At 41.6% G+C, this 22,211-nt stretch overlaps 1 protein-coding gene and 1 long non-coding RNA gene across 12 annotated transcripts in view; one reads left to right on the forward strand and one right to left on the reverse strand.

The window, feature by feature from the left end:
• The window catches only part of ZBTB44 (zinc finger and BTB domain containing 44), a 64,602-nt gene extending 45,991 nt beyond the window's left edge, over positions 1-18,611 (reverse strand). For 4 of the 5 annotated variants that reach the window (XM_030841377.2, XM_070046225.1, XM_030841346.2 and 1 more), the window contains exon 1: positions 18,105-18,244. The gene's annotated coding sequence lies outside the window, so the exon portion shown is untranslated. Of the gene's footprint in view, positions 1-18,104 lie in introns of all 5 variants that reach the window. The other variant, XM_030841397.2, reaches the window with a different exon arrangement.
• Positions 18,612-18,749: 138 nt separating this feature from the next.
• Positions 18,750-22,211, forward strand: part of LOC115844392 (uncharacterized) — a 61,272-nt gene continuing 57,810 nt past the window's right edge. For all 7 annotated transcript variants that reach the window (XR_009564994.2, XR_011377644.1, XR_009564993.1 and 4 more), the window contains exons 1-2: positions 18,750-19,169; positions 20,052-20,214. This is a non-coding gene — a long non-coding RNA (uncharacterized lncRNA). The remainder of the gene's footprint in view (positions 19,170-20,051; positions 20,215-22,211) is intronic.

The following is a 22,211-nucleotide window of genomic DNA, read 5'->3' on the forward strand; positions in this document are numbered from 1 at the left end:
GGACAGCCAGGGAACTCCTGTTTTTTTTTTTTTAATTAAAAAAAAATTTATAGTTTTAAAGGTCACTTTCCATTTACAGTTATCACAAAATATTGGCTATATTCCCCATGGTGTATAATACATCCTTGAGCCTATCTTACACCCAAGAGTTTGTACCTCTCACTCCCCCACCCCTATATTGCCCCCCCCAACTGGTAACCACTAATTTGTTCTCTATATCTGTGAGTCTGCTTCTTTTGTGTTATATTCATTAGTTTGTTGTATTTTTTTTTAAGATTCCACATATAAGCAATATCATACAGTATTTATCTTTCTCTACAAACCTGGATCTTAATCATGACTATATCATTGAACTGACTGGATGCCCTTACGCAAGTTAAATGTGGCAGGGGTTTAAATGAGGTTAAATGAGTACATGGGAAGCACCCAGTGCCTAGCACATAGTATACCCACAAGAATGTGATACAGCACTGAGTACTAGATGAAGTATCCTTATTGATAGGTCTGACTCTCTCACCTTTGGCTGAATTAATCTCAAATCTCTAACCCCAGCATCCTTCCTGAACTCCAATTCTAGACCTCTTATGATGAGCAAGAGTGCTAGATAAATCCATCTGAATGTGTTTGCCATCCTTCAAATTCACTGTCTGAAACTGAACTCAAATTCTTTCTCCTCAACTGATACTCCACAACAAGACTTCTAACTATTAATGATAGATGCTTTCAATTATCCAGTCACCCAGAGCTTAAAATCTAGTACTCATTTTTGATTCACCATCTCCTGTCAAAACTTGGAAGTCTTCCCTTAGCTAATCTCCCTTCATAGGCAAATTCAGAAAAATTACAGATACTCCCCAACTTATAAATGTTTATTGATAATTCAAAGTCATTCTCCAGAGCAAGAGTGTTAACTATACCCACTACCAAGAAACAATAATAATGGTTTTGCATGGTCATTTAAATCTTTGCTCTAGTCTTCATTAGTTTATCTCTCTGTGCTTAGTTTTGAGGTAGTTATGAATACTATTAAATCCATCATGGTCAATAAACACAAAAACCGTTAAACTGAATAAAGAGAAGTATGTGATTATGGTGGAAACAAAACGCAGAGTTAAACATTTTAATAAACAGTGAGAAAGGATGCTGCCCCCCACCCCGTGAATGGAATAAATCACTGAGCAGTATGAATGATTCTGAAGTACGCACAACAAATCCTGCAATACGTAAAGATGCCATATCTACGAGATAATTGATAATCATCAGCTAGGGAGACAAGGAAAACTAGTAAAATGGAAAAACTTGTGAGTATGTGTTTAGAGTAGCATCAACACTAGATGGCAAGATTTCGAACTCTTTAGTCTCAAGGACGCCTTTACACTCTTAAAATTTACTGAGAATTCCAAAGAACTTTTGTTTATGTGAACTATATTTACTAATATTACCACATTATACATTGAAACTTAGAAATGCAAAAACTTCATTCATTAAAAATAATAAGCCCATTACATGTTAGCACAACATATTTTTCAAAAACCTACACTTTCTCAGAACAAAAGAGAAGCAAGAGTGGCATGGATTTTTGCAAATCTCTTCAAGTCTGGTTTATTATTATTATATCAGTGGAATCCTCCTATCTGCATCTGCATTCAGTCTGTTGTAATATCCCACTTCAAGTAGCCTCTTGAAAACTCCACTGTACACCATGAGAATAAGAATGAAAATGACAAACAATATTTTAATACTATTATGAAATTGTTTTGACCTCGTGTACCCTCTGAAAGCTTCTGGGGATCTCAGGAGAATTCCCACACCACAGTAACCACTGCCTTAACATTTAATGTTAAATCAGGAGATGGTTAGATATCTGTAGACAAGAACTTAGAAAAGGCTCAGCAAGGTGAATAGACTGCTGTTCAAACATCTGAGCCAAGCCAGAGAAAGACGGTTTTGTATATTCAAATTTGCACATCAAAGAGTAGTAAAATCCACTTGTCAAGATAATCATAAAGGACCAACTGCAACATAGACATAATAGATCTATTTAGGTAAAAGTTAGTCAAGAAAACGTTAAAATGTTTATCTGGCTAAGAGGAATAGAGCTTGCTGGGGAGATTCAGGGGTTAGGGTTAGATCTCCTTGCTGATTAAAAAAAAAAATAGGCACACAAAACAAGCCGGTTAGGTGTTTTCATCTCTGGACTTAAGGCTTAGAACTGTAAGGGGTCACCTTGGAACCATAAGGAGAGCTACCTTAAAGATGGCAAAGCAAAAAGTTGAGAATTGAGGCCCTTGATGATGTCACTGAATTGCTGAGTAACTAACTCTGAAGCTGTCTTACTCTAGGATTTGTTTTGTTTTTGTTTGAAATAGTGAATGTTTTTAGTGTTTAAGTCACTCGATTCAAAGTTTTCTGCTACACAAAATGAATATCCATATACAGATGTCCCATAGGTACTTCAACAGGTCCAAATGAATTAATCATCACTTCTCACAAATGTACTCTTCCTCTTGAAGTTCTCTGGCCAATGATACCACATTCCAAAAAGTGAAAAACCTAGGAGTCATCTTTGACTTCTGTGGTAAACTAAAAAAGGTCACTCCTCAAAATATGTCCATGAACTACTCCCTGGAATTTGCAAATGGTACTTTTATGGCAGACTTTGCAGGTGTGATTAAGTATGCCAAAATAGGAAGACTTCTCTGGATATCCAGGTGGCTCCTACATACAATCTTTAGCATTGTTCTAAGAGAGAGGTTAGAAGATTTGACACCAATATCAGAGAAGGTGATAGGAAGACAGGCAGAAATTGGAGTGATTTGGCTGCAAGGCACAGAATGGCTACACAGCCACCAGAAACTAGCGGAGGTAGGGAATGGATTCCCCACCCCACCAGAGCCTTTGGAGGAAGCGGGTACCTGCCAACATCGTGATTTCAACCCAGTCATACTGATTTTGAACTTCTGGCCTCCAGAACTGTGAGAGAATAAATTTGTTGTTTTAAGCCATCCAGTTCCTGATAATTTATTACAAGAGCCACAGGAAGCTAATACAACTTCTATCTTTCACTTTTCCTCCTAACACAGACTTGGTCACTAAGACCTATCTCAAATCCACCCTTTCTTTTCTCCAGTAGCCACACTACCTTGGGCTACTTAACATCCTGATTGGTCTCCTTCTCTTTAATCTCACCAATCTTGAGTTAATCCTCCATCACTGTTCACATTGTCTAAAATCCAATGATTTTAGTACAGCAATTATTACCTCATGCCTTAGCTATCACATTGTATAACTCTGAACAGCACTAAGTTCTTTTCAGCATGTTCATATATGTATCACTGGACATCAACTGATTTCAATACATAAAGTACTCAAGATAAGGCAGACTATTATCCTCCCATTATAGTGATGAAGAAACTGAAGCTCAGAGGATAAATGACTTATCCAAAGCCATAAGGCAATTAAACAGCAATTTACATCCTGATGCTAGTCTTTCTCGCTATATATCTCATATTCTCTCTGCTCTATTGTGCTTTTAGATGCTTTAGTTATCTTTTCTTCCTTGCTCTCCAACACAACTCTTTGCTCCAGTCAAACTGATCTTTGACTCATTCTCTGAACATACTACACATATTTCCACTTCCCCACCTCTGTTCTCATTTTGGAATTCCCTTATTGCTCTCAATGGGTCAAATACTACTCTGTTTTGTTCTTCCTTCTTCTCTGGATATCAGCAATACCTTCCATTTGCATGCCACTTTTCAGATTACAGTGTATTTTCTTTGGATCTTAAAAAATCTTATGAAGTAGATTAGGAAATTCTTCAAAAATCACAGAAAATAAAGATCAGAAAAAAATAAGTGGCCTAATAGGGCCTCAAAATCAAGTACTCTGACTTTAATTCTCTCCTCATTTTATTATTAAACTATGCTGCCCTTCCCTCCACTGAACTCCTGTAGCATTTTCTGTCTTGACCACTGATCTGAGATTTGATATAATACCAGTTTAGGTATTTGATATAATACCAATTTAGGTTTACCAGGTATATGTCCTGTCTCTCCAAGGATAATTCCAGTATATTTTTAGAATCAATTATACCTATGTTCTTTAAAAATCATTTTATAAATGCTTGAAGTATAACTGATGTAAAATAAACCAAACATATTTAAAGCATACAATTAGGTCAGTTTTCACACAGATATCAAGATAAGGAACATTTCCATGACTCCTATAATTTTCTTTGTGCCTCTTTACAATCTTGCCCTCCAGCCCTCCTACACCCCCCCAACCACGAATTTGCTTTTCATTTTAGACTAGTTGCATTTTCTAGAATTTTAACATAAATGGAATCAGGCAGTATATATTTTCTTATTCATCTGGCTTCTTTCACTGGATATAATTATTTTGAGATTCATCCATGTTGTTAGGCTCAAGAATTTTTGTTCCTTTTTATTGCTGAGTACTCTTCCATTGTGTGGATGTACCACAGTCTGATTATCATTTAACAGAGGACAAACTCTTGAGTTGTTTCCAGTTTGGGGCTATTACAAATAAAACTGCTATGAACATTTGTGCACAAGTCTTCGTGTAGACACACCAGTACAGTTTCTAAATCATTTCTGTCTCTACACCATTTACATGTGCTATACTCTTATCAGTAACGTTCCTTATTATAGTGCAGTGGTTCTCAACTAGGCATCGCTTTACGGCCACAAAAGGATCACTGCTCTTTTAATCAGTATTTTATGTATAATAGGTGATCAATTAGCTGCCTACAGATTTTGCTGTCCTATAGATCCATATGCTATTTGAGGGAAAAGATTGAGCCTGTGTATATTCTTTAACTGCCTAACACAGGGCATTTTTAAAAAGCTGTATAAATGTTTGTGACTTACGGTGCTTACTTTTGGAATAAGCATATTCTTTTATGTTCATTCACATTATTAATAAAAGTATAATTATAAATGATGGACAACTAAGTAAAACTTGAGGCAAAATAACTGAATTTTTTTTTTTTTTTTTGCGGTACGCGGGCCTCTCACTGTTGTGGCCTCTCCTGTTGCTGAGCACAGGCTCCAGACGCGCAGGCTCAGTGGCCATGGCTCACGGGCCTAGCCACTCCGCAGCATGTGGGATCTTCCCAGACCGGGGCACGAACCCGTGTCTCCTGCATTGGCAGGCGGACTCTCAACCACTGCACCACCAGGGAAGCCCCTATAACTAGCCACTTTTTAATCAAGTAAAGGTTTTAATCATTTTACTATAGGAAGAAGTTCTTTCTAGTTCAGAGCTTCGAGAAGAAGAGAGAATGAGATTTACCTGGAGTTAAACAATAAATCAATTAAACCAGTGATATTAAACTATTAGAATTTCTTCTCATTGCTGGTAACCACAGAGTCATGCTGATTATTAATTTCTATATCCAGGGAAAATAAGTTAATATACATTGAGTAACTCCTACCAAGTGTCTTTATCACACTCTGGTCTCACAATTCTGGGAAAAGAATTTTTAAGATCCAGTTATAAAGGAGGAAACAGAAGGTTAAATTAACTTGTCCACATTCCTATAAGTAATAAAACCAGGATTTGAAAAAAGATCTGTCTGACTGAAAACACAAATTCACAGTCCCCTCTCTCTCCCCATCCCATCAGTTACCATATACAAGAATTCAATCACAGTACTTAAGGGATATCAGCTATTAACCTCAAATCATTTTTACCAGAAAAAAAGCTTGAAGAAAGGGTATATCTTATTCAGTCTCTTGGATTCTTACATAAGCAAATCAAATTCAAGTCAGTTTTAGCCAATTAGCATTTAAAGAGCTCTGTTTCTCTAAAGAGTGTTTTAAGTGTTCCTACCAAGTACTCATGAGTCCTACTATGTATGCTTTAAAATACGTACACAAGTATAGTGGCTTTACCTAATACGCTTTTGTACTGTTGCCAACCTTATATGTGTCTTATGGATTGAAGCGTGTCCCTCAAAAGACAGGCTGAAATCCTAATCCCCAGTACCTGAGAATGTTACCTTATTTGGAAACATGCTCTTTAAAAAGCAATCAAATTAAACTGAGGTAATTAGGATGTTCTTATATAAAGTGAAATACAAAGACAGATGCACAAAGGGAGAATGCCATATTAAGATTGAAATTATGCTGCCACAAGCCAAGGCACTAGTAAAAGCAAGGAGAGAGGCCAAGAAGAGATCCTTCCCTCATAAGTTCCTTCCCTTAGAAGGAACCAACCCTGCCAACACCATGATTTCAGACTTCTACCCTCCAGAACTGAGACAAAAGTTTCTCTTCGGGCTTCCCTGGTGGCGCAGTGGTTGCAAATCCACCTGCCGATGCAGGGGATACAGGTTCATGCCCCGATCTGGGAAGATCCCACATGCCGCGGAGCGGCTGGGCCCGTGAGCCGTGGCCGCTGAACCTGCGCGTCCGGAACCTGTGCTCCGCAACGGGAGAGGCCACAGCAGGGAGAGGCCTGCGTACCACAAAAAAAAAAAAAAAAAAAAGAAGTTTCTCTTCATGCCATCCAGTTTATGGTTACAGCAGCCCTAGCAAACTAATACACGCCTGCTTTTCAAAATAATGTAAAATGTAGCTACATTAAATTTTAATGGACTAATAAACATTCCAATTTAAAAGGCAGAGAGTAGGATTAAAAAAGCAAGCCCAACTACATGTTCGTTACAGGGAACTTACTTTAAATAAAAAGACAGAGAGGTATTTTAGAAGATACACCATGCAAACAGCAAGTAAAGGAAGGCTAGAGCTGGCTATCTTGAATATCACAAAGGTCACTGGTACACAGTCTTTTCAAGTGCAACAAGGTATGTTCACCTAGTCAGACCATATGCTGGGCCATAAGACAAATCTTCTAAATAAATTTTAAAGGAATGAATGCACACAGACTATGTTCTCTAATCACAATTAAAAAATTAGAAGTCAATGAGTTATCAAGAAAATTTCATGTATTTTAAATATAACACACGTCTAAATAACCCATAGTGATGAAGGAATCAACAAGAGAAACTGCAAAGTATTTTTAACTGAGTAAAATACTGAAAATACATTATCAACATTTGTACAATGCAGCTAAAGTAGTGCTTAAAGTAAAAGTTATAGCTTTAAATATATATATTAGAGAAGGTCTAAAAATCAGTGTCCTACCACCTCACACTCTACCATCTCACATTCATTACGATGACTACTATAAAAAACAAAATAACAGAAAATAACAAGTGTTGACAAGGATGTGGAGAAATGGAGCCCTTGTGCACTGCTGGTGGGAATGTAAGCGTAGAACTATGGAAAACAGTATGGCAGTTACTCAAAAAATTAAACAGAATTACCATATGATCCAGCAACTCTACTTCTGGGTATATACCCAAAGGAACTGAAAGCAGAGACATGAGCATATACTTGTACATGAATGTTCACAGGAGCGTTATTCACAATAGCTAAATGTCTATCGATAGATAAATGAATAAACAAAATGTGGTATGTACACACTGATGTGGTATATACCACATTGTAGTATGTACAATGGAATATTATTTAGCCTTAAAAAGGAAGGAAATTCTGATATGTGCTATGATATGGATGAACCTTGAGGACATAATGCTAAGTGAAACAAGCTAGTCACAAAATGACAAACGTTGTTGGATTTCAATTATATGAGGTCCCTAGAGCAGTCAAATTCATAGAAAGAAAGTAGAAGGGTGGTTGCCAGGGGCTGGGGGGAGAGGGGAATAGGGAGTTATTGTTCAATGAGTACAGAATTATATTACAGTTCTGCAGATGAAAGCAGTTCTGAAGATAGATGGTGGTGAGAGTTGCATAATAATGTGAATGTACTTTATGCCACTGAACAGCACATTTAAAAATGGTTAAGTTGGTAAATTTTTTATCTGTACTTCACTACAATTTTAAAAAAAAATCAATGGCCTAGGTTTCTACCTTAAGAAGTTAGAAAATGAGCAAGACAAACCCCCCCAAAATTGAAGGAAATAAAGCTCAGACATAAATTAAACAGAAAATAGAAAAATCACAGAAAAAATTAAAGCCAAAACTTGGTTCTATGAAGAGACAAGCAAAATTGATAAGTCTTTAGCTAGACTGACCAAGGGAAAAAGAGGTGGGAAAAAAAGGGGGAGGGGGCAGCAGAAGGAAAACCTGGGCAAGTGATATATAGAATGACCATGTTACCGAGACCAAGCTCACTCTGCTTGCCACATGACAGGCGAGTAAGTCAGGAGACGAGGTGTTGAGGCAATGAACGGTGACTTTACTGAGACCGAAAAGATGGCAGATTAGCAGCCTAGAGTACCATCTTATCGGGATGGGGATGCTAGTTTCTTTTATAGAACAGAGAGGGGAGGAGGTGAGGAAGTAAGTAAGTCTTGCAAAATATCTCCTGGTTCTGGCCAGTCCTAGGGAGGGGATGTGTTAATTTCTTCTTCTTTTCTGCAGCCATTCACAGGTGGGCAGGTCACTGTTTCCCTGTGAGCTAAATAAAGGCACTTCAGTTTAACATTCAGGCAGAGGGGCAGACCATTATGTATGCCTATACCTATAGACAGAACAAAAACAATGGAAAGCAAAGGTAAAAGTAAAAGAAACAGATCCAACATGGAGTCAGATTTTGTTCTTCCCTGTTACAACCAGGATGGTAGAATGCTCCAGAAATGAAGGGCATAGAGCATTTCAAGGAGGAGTGGTTGACAGTGTCAAATGCTGCTGATAGGTCAAATAAGATATAAAGTCTATTCAATTTATCTGCAAGGAGTCACTGGTGACCTTAAAACAGCACATAATGGAGAGGCAGTAGAGTTAGATGCTAGATTGCAATAAAGACTATATAGAAATGAGCAAGTGAAAATTTTGAGTAGACAATTCAATCTAAAGAAGTTTGGCTCTAAAGATAGGGCAAGGGGGTTAGCTGGAGGGAAATAAGGGCTCGAGGGAGGATACCGATATTTTTATAAAATGGGAGAAACTACAGAATGCTTTTTCCCCCCGATAAGCTTTTCTAAATTGTGGTAAAATATACAGAGAATGTTTTGAGTATTGGTGGAAAAGAATCAGAGAAGGAAAAGATATAGAAAACGTGGTAACAGATAGTGTAAGATCCCTGGATAAATAAAAAGAAACTGGATTCAGTGCTTGAGTAAAAGAATTAGCCTTAAACAGAAAGAGACCCAGTGTAAGAAAAAAGGAAAGGAAGGGTATATAGTTACAGTTAGGCTTATAGGTGGGTGGTGAGAAGAAGTAGTGGGAGTTCTTTTCTGATAGCTTTGGCTTTTACTTCTCTCTGAAGTTATAGGTAGAGGTTAGACTGCTGACAAGAGAGGACATAAAGCAGAATTTTGAGGAAAATGAAATATGCAAAAAATGTGTGGAGGAGAAAAAAAGGATGGCTAGGTGGCACTGAAGGCCCCACTGAAATTGGAGACCACAAATTTCTAGTGTCAATAATCTATGGCTTTTGAGTTATGGATATCTCAAGAAACTGTTAAAGAATAATCAATGGCTTTGAACCATTTTTTTAAAAAAAGCAGTAATAATCATTAGTTAATACTTACATAGTACTCAATATGTACCAAGCATTATTCTAGGCATTTTTTACATATTAAATAATTTAATTTTCACACAACCTTTTGAGATAGGTATCACTTGGTATCTCCACTTAACCAAGGAAAATGAAGCACAGAGTTAAGGAACCAGCCCATGGCCATACAATTAGTAAACACTAGAGTCAAGATCTGAACCTAGGCGGCATGCTCAGTGATGCTTTACACTGAACTGCCTCTCAAAGTAAAGCTAAGTGAACCCAGTTGAAGGAAGTAGGAAGAAAAGAGGAGGAAACATACCAGGCAGGCCAAAAACAGAGGCAGTGATTCCTGTAAATAGAAACAATTCTCACAGAAGTAGGGTATAGTTTCATATGGCACAGTAAAAGGCACCAAAGATAAAAGAAACATGGAGTAATGGAAAGCCACAAAAAGGAAATGAGCAATGTTGGGTGATCCAAAGCAAAAAGAAAGAAAAGCAAAAGCAAAGGAAAAAGTAAAACCCAGATAGTCAAAATGTAAAAAAGGAGAAAAAGGTAAAAATGGAAGAAAGCACACACATGCACGCACACACACACACACGCTAGTAAACACACCAGTAAAAGAGAAAAATGAAATGGAAGCAAAGTAAGTATGCCTCGAGTCCCTGAAAACTCTTACATTTTATTTTCTTTGTTTGGACCAAAGAATTTACTAATTTTATCAAAGTGAATAAAATTAACATTTAATAGAGGGTAGTTCTGAATAGGCTTGCTTGCTAACAGTAGGTGAAGATCAGATACTTAGGTTAAGATCTGAATTAGAGAAAATCATTTTTAAAAGGAATTATCTAAAGTCATTTCAGAAGCCCGAGGGCAGTAGTTCCACAAAATCCTGATTCCAAATATTCAAAGTCTTGGTTATATGGTACCCAAAGATGTTTGTACAATAGTTATGCTGAATGCATCAAAAATTATCAAAACCGGGCTTCCCTGGTGGTGCAGTGGTTGAGAGTCCACCTGCCGATGCAGGGGACGCAGGTTCGTGCCCCGGTCCCACATGCCGCGGAGCAGCTGGGCCCATGAGCCATGGCCGCTGAGCCTGCGCTCCGCAACGGGAGAGGCCACAACAGTGAGAGGCCCGCGTACCACAAAAATAAATAAATAAAAATTAAAAAAAAAAATCAAAACCAAGTAAACAGCAAATCTTGTCAACATAAAAAAAATACATATATATACCACTGAATACCTATAGAAGAACAATATAGAATACAGAAATTACAAATTCTTGGAGTATCAAACATTTGTAATTTTTAAGTTTTTTTAAAGCTATACAATTATTAAAATGGAAGAACATTCAATATGGAGACAAAGAAGATGTTCTCCTAGAAAAGTGAGACATTAGTAAGTTTCATCCATCAACTTTCACTCTTATAAGACAGTTATCAATGTGAAATACCACAATGATATAAGCCAGTGATGTATTCCATGATCAGTTATGTAAAAATGTGCTGGCTAAGGTCACCTCTGGCCCTAATAATGTTAGTGAAGAAATTAATGTAATATTCAATGTGTCCTTCAAGCAAGAGTGTAATATAAATTTAATGTATCTTTATATTTTTAAAAACACATATGCAATCACTATTTTATTTTAGATCCTGTGGCTAAGAATCCAGAGATTTCCAGCTCATTGTCTAAAATGGGGTGAAGTATTTCTGATATAAAGAACAAAGGAAAACTAATGTGGCTTTCAGCTTAACAGGAGATAAATTTCAAGCAATCAGTCTGAGGTACAGGGAAAACTGTCTCAGTCATGAATGCGGTTGCATTTAAAGTAAAAACATCCCATTATATCTTATATAAAGACATGCTCAATAGTCTACAGAATACCAGGAAACCACAGGAGGGGAAAAAAAAGTATATATATATATACACACACACACACACACACACACATTCAATATATATAATAAAGATATTAAAAAATTACAGTTGGAAGAAGCCAAATTAATTAGGATCCCCCAACTAATGAAGGAAACCCCTTTACAACAGTCTTTGATGCTTGACCATTTTCAATAACAAGAGAGTTTTATCCTTTACAAGGCTAGGAAGACTTAAAGTTTAAAACCTCCAACACTGCAGACTTCCCTGGTGGCGCAGTGGTTAAGAATCCGCCTGCCAATGCAGGGGACACGGGTTTGATCCCTGGTCCAGGAAGATCCCACATGCCATGGAACAACTAAGCCCATGTGCCACAACTACTGAGCCTGCACTCTAGACCCCGTGAGCCACAACTACTGAGCGCATGTGCCACAACTACTGAAGCCTGCGTGCCTAAAGCCCGAGCTCCAGAACAAGAGAAACCACTGCAATGAGAAGCCCGCGCACCGCAACGGAGAGTAGCCCCCGGTCGATGCAACTAGAGAAACCCCATGTGCAGCAACGAAGACCCAACACAACCAAATAAATAAGTAAATAAATAAAAATTAAAAAAAAAAATTAAAACCTCCAACATTTTATTAGGAAAATTTTAGATGCAATCTTCAGTGCTGCTATAGGACTAATGTCAGTCATGCACTTCCTTTAATTTGATTCATGTTGAGTGAAAATATATCCAATTTTATGACATATATTTAGTTGTGAGGTGCAGCAAAGTAGTTAAGTGAAACACTGAAGACAGACTTGAGTTTGAAACCTGGATATCCGTTTCCTTATTTGCAGATACCAGCAGCAATAACAAAGGGTTAGTGTGAGATGTGAATGAGATGATGTATGAAATGTCTAGCACAGTGCTACCTTTTGCAAAGGGCTCAACAAATGTTGGCAATTATCATCACTGTATTAGCCCACTCAGTCTACCACAATAAGCTTTAGCTGCTATGTGAGTGTATATACCTATGCTACACTTTGTGGCATTTTTTCATCACCTTATGTGTTCTAACCTTGGGTAGTATATTTTACCAAGATTAAAGACAGAATGAAGGCAAATGGGACCAAAGCATATGCATTCCTCATTTTCCCACTCCATTTCCTGAAGGAAAGAGATGTTTGCTCTATTACCAAAAGCAGTGATGGTGTACACAGAGGGAAACACACCGTGGGCACAACTTTTCCTGGGTGATAAGCAGCTTATAAACTGCATAATTGTATTCTGCTTATTTTAGACAACCACTGATTGCTCCTTTATATATTCTCATTTGTAGGCATAATTATAATTTCTATCAAATTTGCCCAATCGAAAAAAAAGTGCTATGCTCACTGATCATATATCCAAATACCTTTTATATTTGCAGATAGCATATGTATGTCAGTTTTGCTGTGTGACATATAAGTAGATGGATTCATAAAACTCTACCAACTACATGCCCCTTTAAAGACATGGTTTTCAGAATTCCCCGGTGGCCTAGTGATTAGGTTTCCGGGCTTTCAATGCCAGGGCCCAGCGTCGGGGAACTAAGATCCCCCAAGCCTGCAGCCAAAAGGAAAAAAAAAAAAAAAAAAAGACCAAACAATAAAGATATGATTTTCAAAGTAAAGCTTGCAAAAACAAGCTTGAGGGCTTCCCTGGTGGTGCAGTGGTTGAGAGTCCGCCTGCCGATGCAGGGGACGCAGGTTCGTGCCCCGGTCTGGGAAGATCCCACATGCCTCGGAGTGGCTGGGCCCGTGAGCCATGGCCGCTGAGCCTGCGCGTCCGGAGCCTGTGCTCCGCAACGGGAGAGGCCACAGCAGTGAGGCCCGACTACCACAAAAAACAAAACCAAAAACAAACAAAAAAAAACAAGCTTGAAATCTACTTCTCTGCTCACCTCTGAAGATTAGTCTAGTGCTTTCTCTTTGCCAGAGGAATCGGAATTGAATTGCAAAATTTAAAAGTACTCCTATATCGCTTCACATAAGTAACATACTTTGCCCACTGCAGTCAAGATTTATGAGATTAGATATTAAAAGGGTTGACGAAGTTAAAGAACACTTCATCTTAAAAACTAATTTGGGTGAGTCTTCTTTAAGCATACTTTTAAAATATTATTTTGACTTTTGAACCTTGTATATATTTTATACACTCAAACATAAAAGTTTAAAAGGGAGCCCTTTTACACTGTTGGTGGGAACATAAACTAGTGCAGCCACTGTGAAGAACAGTATAGAGGTTCCTTAAAAAACTAAAAATAGAGCTAACATATGATCCTGCAATCCCACACCTGGGCATATACCCTGAGAAAACCGTAATTCAAAAAGAGTCATGGACCGCAATGTTCACTGCAGCACTGTTTACAATAGCCAGGACATGGAAGCAACCTAAATGTCCACTGACAGATGAATGGATAAAGAGATGTAGTATGTGTGTATACAAACAAACACACACACACACACACACACCCCCCTCCAGACACTGGAATATTACTCAGCCATAAAAAACAATAATGCCATTTGCAGCAACATATACGGACCTAGAGATTATCTAACTAAGTGAAGTAAGTCAGACAAAGACAAATATCACATGATATCACTTATATGTGGAATCTAAAAAAGTGATACAAATTAACTTATTTACAAAATACAGACTCACAAAGAAAACAAACTTACCAAAGGTTAACCAAAGGTTACCAAAGGGGGAAGGGGGGATGAAAAATTAGGGGTTTGGGATTAACAGATACACATTACTAAATATAAAATAAACAAGGACCTATGGCACAGGGAACTATATTCAGTATCTTATAATAACCTATAAAGGAAAAGAATCTGAAAAAGAATGTATGTATATCTGAATCACTTTGCTGTACACCTGAAACTAACACAACATTGTAAATCAACTACACTTCAATAAAAAGTTGTTTCTTTCTGAAAAAAAAATAAAGTTTAAAAAAGAAAACCTTAAGATAAAAAATGAAACCAGGGCTTCCCTGGTGGCGCAGTGGTTGAGAGTCCGCCTGCCGATGCAGGGGACGCGGGTTCGTGCCCCGATCTGGGAGGATCCCACATGCCGCGGAGCGGCTGGGCCCGTGACCCATGGCTGCTGGGCCTGCGCGTCTGGAGCCTGTGCTCCGCGGCAGCGGTAGAGACCGCAGTGGTGAGAGGCCCGCGTACAGCAAAAACAAAACAAAACAAAACAAAAAACCAATTAACCATATCAAATTGACAGTATAACCAAACAGAGGAAAGTACTTCAAGTGACTTCTGAACACAGTAAGTACTCTGATTATACAGCCTTCATGTAATATATTCTAAGGACAAAAATAGATGCAAAGAAACCTTAAACTTTACTCAGTTTATTGTTAGTAATGATATTGGTATGATAATTTTGAAATGATTTTAAGTATACATAGTAGGATAAGGCAAGTATGTTAATTTTATTAGGAACCAAGATTTTTGTTTAAGACAAAAGAGACCAATATAGAATCAAAGAAGTTAAAGAAAAATCTGCTACGTTAAATCTGAATTGGATATCACTAAGAACTTGATTCACAAGCTAAAAACCATTTTTAGTTCTCCCCTCTGAAAGGGCCTAGAAATAGTGACACTCCAGCAGCAATGAATATGCCAAACATCCAGATCTTGGTGTCTATACACCGTTTCTCACTACAAAGAACCAAGACTCCTTAGATTAACAGCCCATTCCAGATCTGAAACAAGGAAAGTAACAAGGCAAGCCTGGGATATCCTGTGCCAGAAAGCACTCCCAGCACTAAAAAGACACAGGAGACAGCTTGAAAAGGTTCCTACTGTCCAAATTTGGGACAGTTAGATCAAGAAGAAAAACGACTGTAATGGTTATTAATAAAAAAATAAATAAATTAAAACCCATGAGTCCATAGCGAAACTTTTAACGCAAGTTCATGTGCCTGACACACAGTGAGGCCAAACAAACTGAAACGTCGGAGCCTGGAGCAGAGAAAGGTTTACTGCAGGGCCATGCAAGGAGATGAGGTGGCTCATGCCCTAATAAGCCCCAAGCTCCCCGAAGGCTGGCGAAGTACTTTTAAAAGCCAGGTGAGGGAGGGAGGTTGCGAGGTATGTGATCAGCTTGTGCACAATTCTCCGACTGTCTGATGGTGAGGCAGCAGGGTGGTGTCACAGGGGTTAACATTATCAGTCCTTAGGCAACAGGAGGCCTGGGGCTATGTGCTCAAGGTCGCCAAGGAGTTAACATCTTCCATTTGTTGGAGGGGGGTAGGTTTACATCTGCAAAACAACTCAGGAAATGTGCATCAAACACTATTATCTAGGTACTTCAGAGAGGAGCCACAGCAGAGGATCTGGGGGAAGGCCCTCCTGGGAAGGCCCCATGGGGCCCTGCTCATTACAGTTATCCCCATAAAAAAGAAAAAAAAAAAACCCTTATTTGCCACCATTGGGGGTGACTATTGCCCCAGTATTCTTTACTCTGAATACTGATAACTGGAGGGAGGACATTAGCATTTTTAGGAGGAAGTTTAGTTCACTCCTAGTTAATGAAGGAAATCTTCCAGATAGAAAATCTCCAATAAAATAACTGATTTAAGCAAGAGTCATCAATGGGTGCTAAAATCACTGAGCAAAGGGTAGGCAGAAACAGGTATTTGCTTGGTGTCAAGGAACTACTCCAAGATCACGTACAAATCACAAACAGGGAAACCACATCTTTATAACAGATCTGGTAGTCACCACTTTGATCAAGTGGTCACATTTAGTATCCTTAACAGTGTGGCAATCTGACGTTAAATACCTCCTAAATGGCATAACATGAAGTACACAGCATCATCTATTAAATATTCTTGCCAAATAAAGTTTTCCTTAAGCTACTCAAGCGTTTGTTTAGACCTAACTTCCAGTAACAGGAAATTCAGGGTGATAGAGGAATTAATTAAATGACACCATTAGGAAACAGACAAACCCAGAAGTGGGAGCATTCTATAAAGCAAGTGGTTTGGTTAATTGTCAGAATAAAAAAAGATGGGTACTCCTCTTTTAAAAAAGGACTAGAGGCGTAATCAACAAATGCAATGCTGGGGGTAGGGGTAGATTTCCCAAAAGAGACCTTGGCATACTAAGGAAATTTGCATATGGATTGTTAATTTAGAAAGGTGTTGATAATGATACTGGGGTTAGAATGTCCTTAGTTTTAGGAATCCATGCTGAAATACTGGAGTGTCATGGAGTTTGCAATTTACTTTCAAATGATTACATATTGAGACACACAGAAAGGGAGGAGAGGGGGGAAATGGCAAAAATGTCAATCACTGAATCTAGGTACTGGGGTGTTCACTGCATTTTTCCCTCAATTTCAAAGAGACTGACATTTTTCATAATTAAGTTTAAAAAAAGTGTACCTGTACTGAGAGGAATGGTAGAAAACACATCTACACTGGAATTATATCTGGATACAAATCTCACCTCTATCACTAACTAGTTGTGTGGCCTTTTAAAGCAAGTTACTTAATATCATTTGAGTTTGTCTCATCTGTAAAACTCAAGTAATAGTATCTTAAGTCATTAGGTTGTTCTGAGAATAAAATCACATCAGATATGTAAAATGCCTAGCAGTGTTGCACACAATAAGTAAATCTGGTTTTCATAATTAATGCAATCATCCTAAAATACAAGACTACAGGAAAACATTCCTTTCATTATTGCCACATTCCATGATTAGGAAGCTACATTAGGTAAAATTAAATATCCATTGGCAGTGAAAGTGAAGTAATGGGGGTAACTGTATAAATGAAGATTTACATAATATTTTTTTAAATGCAATAATTCCGACCGAAACACTCTAGGCAAAAAAAAACTACCTACCCAAACAACTGGTATCTATCAAATTATGAAGTCTGCTTTTGGTATTAGCCGCTTATCCGAATAAAACAGTAAGAAAATAAGTGGAAGTTAAAGAGAATGTCTTCCTAACCAACAGAAAATCTACTTATACGTGGAAAAAAATGTAAGTTCTGGCCTTCATTTCTATAAGTCAGTCCCAATAAAGCAGACTTACTGGGCTTTACTCTAAATTCTGGTTAACCTTCATACAACTCACAAGCATGCTTCCTTTCATCAGTTCTAACGTACTCGTCATTTCACTCGCAGGTAACCCTTTTCTGGTTAGGCCAGCAGAAAATGACTAGATGCAGACTGATCCCCAGATAGGAAACAAAAAAAGGTTTTCATTTTTTGTTTTTTAAGTAAGTGCCAACCTTTTCTTCCCAGTACCAGAGAAAATAAGCAGCAGGGGAGAGGAGGGAACAGTGGGTCTCGCGCTGCGGGCTCGACCAGGTGAGACGCTAACACTCCGCCTCCTCGGGGTTAGGGTGCTGGGCACACACGCGTGCGGATGCGGGGCGTCCTGGGAGATCGGGGCAATTTCTCCTGGACGGCGGGACCCAAGGCCAGTCTCCTTCCCGAAGGCTCAGATGCCATTGAGGGGACCCTGCGGGGTGTCTCCCGGCGCGGAGGGGGTGAGGAGACCAGGCGTTCCCTTCCGTCCAGCGTCCAGATGGGGGACGCACGGCGTCAGCCCTTCGGAGGGCGCGCCCGAGGGCGCGGGCGGCGAAGAGGGGCCGGCCCTGCCCTCCCCTCCCCGTTACCTGCGGGCGGCGGTGCCAGGGCCCGGAGGCCTGCTGCTCCTCCTCCTCCTCCCCGCCAGGCTGAGGCGGCGAGGGGGTGGTGGCGACGGTGGCGGCGGCAGCCCGGGGGGAGGGGGCGGAGCGCACGGCCCGCTCCCTCTCTCCTCCCCCGGGAGGCGGAGGAGACCCTATCTCGGGCCGCCGCGCCTAGGCCCGTGGACAGCCTGCGGCAGGGGCATGGCGGCCCCGAGCAGCGGCGTGCCTGCGAGGTGGGAGAGTGCGAGGCGGCGGGAGGGGAGCGCTCTGGGGGCCTGAGGGGAGGAGCGAGGGGGCCCGGCGAGCCGCGCGCGGGCGGCCGTTGGGGGCGGTTGGCCGAGGGCAGGCGGCGGTTTGGGGAGCGAGGCGACGGCTCGCGTTTTCCCGGCGGGGCGGGGTGGGGAAGGGGAAGGGGAGTGAGGGGAGGGGAGGGGGAGGTTGGGAGGGAGCCGCCGCCGCGCGCGTGCGGGCCGGCGCCGCCGCGGTTGCCGCTCCGCTCACTCCAGCCTGTTTGGGGGCACTTTGTTTGTGTCCCACAATGCTCTGCGCGGGCGGCCAGGCTGGGGAGGGGGAGGGCAAGTGGGCGGGGCGGAGAGAGCTCGGGGGCGGGGCGCGAGCTCGGGGCGGGGAAACGCGGGTACTGCGCAGGCGCAGAGGACGCTGCTCCCGGTCGCCGTCGCCCGAGTTTGGTCTCCCGACGCACCCGCGGGTTTTGACAGGAGCCGTGCATCTTCATGCCTTCGTGAACACGTGTAGAGTTACCTTCACAGGCCGCCTAGGCCCTGGCCAATTCGCCCTTCCTCTGCCCGTCCGCTCAGCCGGCTTCCCGCTAACCTTGACAAGCATTTCTGCGCACGGTGCACGCTTCTTGCATTTTTTTTTCCTTCTTTGAACTAAAACCGAAACAAACTCCTGTTTTCTCGAGTGGTTTCTGTAGCGGCGCTGAACCGGAACACCCCAGATGCTTTCTCTCGGTGAGAGGGTGAGCTGGTAGTCAGCCCATTTCTCACACGCGGAAACTGAGGCCTGCGGAGAGGCGGCCCCGGACAGGTGAGGATGCCGTGCGCCGCTGGCTCCCACACCCGCCTCCCCGCAGGCAGCCAAGCCCGGCCGGTGTCCGGCTCCCTGCGGCCTCTGCAGCCCGGGGCGTCCTCTCGGCGCCCGAGGATTGTTCTAGAATTTCCTTGGGCCACCCGGCGGGAGGTGCGGTTTTGAAATGACTGGAGAAATCCATCTTATTCCCCCAACACGGGGTCACCTAGAGCCGCTCCCCAAATATGCCTGTTCCTTTCACACCTGGAGTCTCATTTGGTTCCACCGCCACTAACTTGACTTTCCGGCGAGGGAGTATGCGGGGGGCTTGAGAGTTCTCGGTCAACTGCAAAATCGCGTGAAGTGTTAAAACTCCGGGACTCCAAGCCTTAGCGTCCCCGGCCCGGCGGGCGAGCGCTCGGACGGGGCCCGGTGGCCCGGAGGGGCGCCCTGGGCGGCTGGCAGAAGCGCGCCGCAGGCTAGTCGGCCGGCCGCGCTGGGGCCAAGGGGGTGCGGCCTGCAGCGCCCGGGGGGCTCCTCAGCTGCATGCTGTGTTTTCCCATGCCTTCAGGTTTTGCACGGAAAAACTTCTCCAAAGGGCTTTGTTCAAGGTGGCCGGCACCCCGTCTGAAGTAGAGTGGCGTTTTCTTCTGAAACACTTGGCAACGTCTTGCATTGATCTCACTGAGAGACAAGCACCCCAGCACCCTAGCACCCCCTCTTTTCTAGCCACTGAAATCTACGTGAGAAATAAAGGCCGTAAAAAGCAACGTCAAATTGTATAGTCTTCTGCGGTTTCCAACAGATTTTCAAGTGTATATAATGTTTAATCCCAACAGCAATCGTAATACGTAGGTTTTGCTGTTATTCCCACCATCATTTTTATTATTCCCATTTCAGAGATGAGGAAAGTCAGGAAGATGCGCATGAGGCCCAGAAAGTTTGTGCTGAGATTTGAAGAAGGAGAAGAAAAAGAAGGCGGAATGCTTACCCTGGAAGGGGAACGGCAGCGACAGAGCAAGTCTCAGGAAGGGCCTGGTGTGTGTTAGAGCAGGTGCACAAGGTAATACCTGGAGAAGAATCAGGGTGGGAATAAAGCAGTCAAACAAATCCCGCGGACCTCTCCTAGGGCATTTAATCGGAGAGTCGATAAGGGACCTCTAGGCAAGTCCTTACTGCTTCCCAGGGGATTGAGGTGGCAGCCCTGGCACAAAATACAGCTTTTCTTGTATTACTCTCTTGTCTTTTCTCCGTTTCCTCCCTTTTTGTACTTTTCTGTTTTTCATTTTATATTTAAAAATTATCATCTTCTCACCCCACCCCCTCCCTGGGACTGGAGGATAAATTAACCACCCAATGGCTGTGGGACCCTAAGGGCACAGGGCTAGATGGTTGGATAGGGTGTGAGAAGATATAAAAAGATTAACTTTGTAGGAGTCCTCTCCTCTGTTTTGGCTTTGGGCAGGGTCACTTTCTGTGGCATCTGCAGCCTCCCACTTTCTCCTGGGCTAGTAGAGACTTGCCCTTGGGTTGGCGGAATATATACACCTTTTTTCCACACTAGGTTAAATAATACTGCTGGGAGGATTTTATGAAACCAGAATCCTGCACACAGGTGAAACAAACAAACGGAGACAGTTATGAGGAACCTTTAATTATTAACCTGGTGTAGGTGATTCTGAGGAATTCAAATTCCAGGCGAAGAGCGTTTTATTTCAGCCCTGAGCTGTCCGGGGGGCCAAATTCTGGCAGAGATGGCACTCGCTTGTGGTAGACCATAAGGGCTGAATGGGAACTTAGTTACTTAGTCCACAACTTATTTCAGAGCAAGAACACTGGACACTTAACTGAAAGATCTCTAGTCCAACTCGGATAATTCCAATAGAGGAGAACTCACTACTGCACAAAGCAGCCTTGCTCCCCTATTAGATCATTCCAACTATATTAACAAAATTAGCCTTACTCCCCAACCCTGAAACTTACACCTCTTCTGGTATTCCCATTTCATCATCCATCCAGTTGAGCATGTCAGCTTGGCTACTTCACTACTCTACCACATCTCAGTTCCAACCCATCAACAAGTCCTGCTGAATACGTCCATTCCTACGACCACCATCCTAATCTGGTAACCAAGCAGGACCCCATGGGGCCTTCCCTTCCCAGGACAGGCCTTCCCCCAGATCCTCTGCTTTAGCTCCTCTCTGAAGTACCTAGATAATAGTGGATTTGATGCACATTTCCTGAGTTGTTTTGCAGATGTAAAAAAAACCCCTCTCCAACAAATCGAAGATGCTAACCTTGATCACATAGCCCCAGGCCTCCTGGAGCCTAAGGACTGATAAAGTTAACCCCTGTGACACCACCCTGCTACCTCACCATCAGACAATCAGAGAATTGATAAGCTGATAAGCTGATCACATACCCTGAGGCTCCCCCTGCCACCCTGGCTTTTAAAAGTGCTTTGCCGACCTTCGGGGAGCTCCGGGCTTTTTAGGTCATGAGCCTCCTCATCTTGCATGGCCCCGATGTTTGTTTGTTTGTTTGGCCTCACTGTGCATCGGGCACACGAACTTGCATTAACAATCTAAGACACCAACCAATACCTTGTACCCGGAGAACTGTAATACCACCTACCTGGTTTCCCGAATATACCCCCCCCCCTTCTCTTCACTCTCTGCATGGTAGCTGGAGTTAAAATGCATAGTGATTTTATCACACAACAATGGCTTCCTATTGTTTTTAGGATAAAATCTCAAACTTTTACCATGGCTTTCACAGCTACAAATGTGGGCCTGTTCAATACATAGCTTCAGCTTCAACTCTCATTATACTCTTTCAAGGAACATGCCAGATGCAGATTTTTTTTTCACATCTTCTAAAATGCCACACTCTTTCCTCCAGTGCACACATTACTCCCTCTGTATATGTATACATTGTTCCTTATCTAATTCCTCTCAATCCACACATCTCTTCTACATAATATATGTACTTAAAGAGAAAAACCAGGGCTTCCCGGTGGTTCAGTGGTTAAGAATCTGCCTGCCAATGCAGGGGACATGG

This window comes from Globicephala melas, chromosome 8 (genome assembly GCF_963455315.2).
Source record: "Globicephala melas chromosome 8, mGloMel1.2, whole genome shotgun sequence".
NCBI classification, from domain to species: Eukaryota; Metazoa; Chordata; class Mammalia; order Artiodactyla; family Delphinidae; genus Globicephala; species Globicephala melas.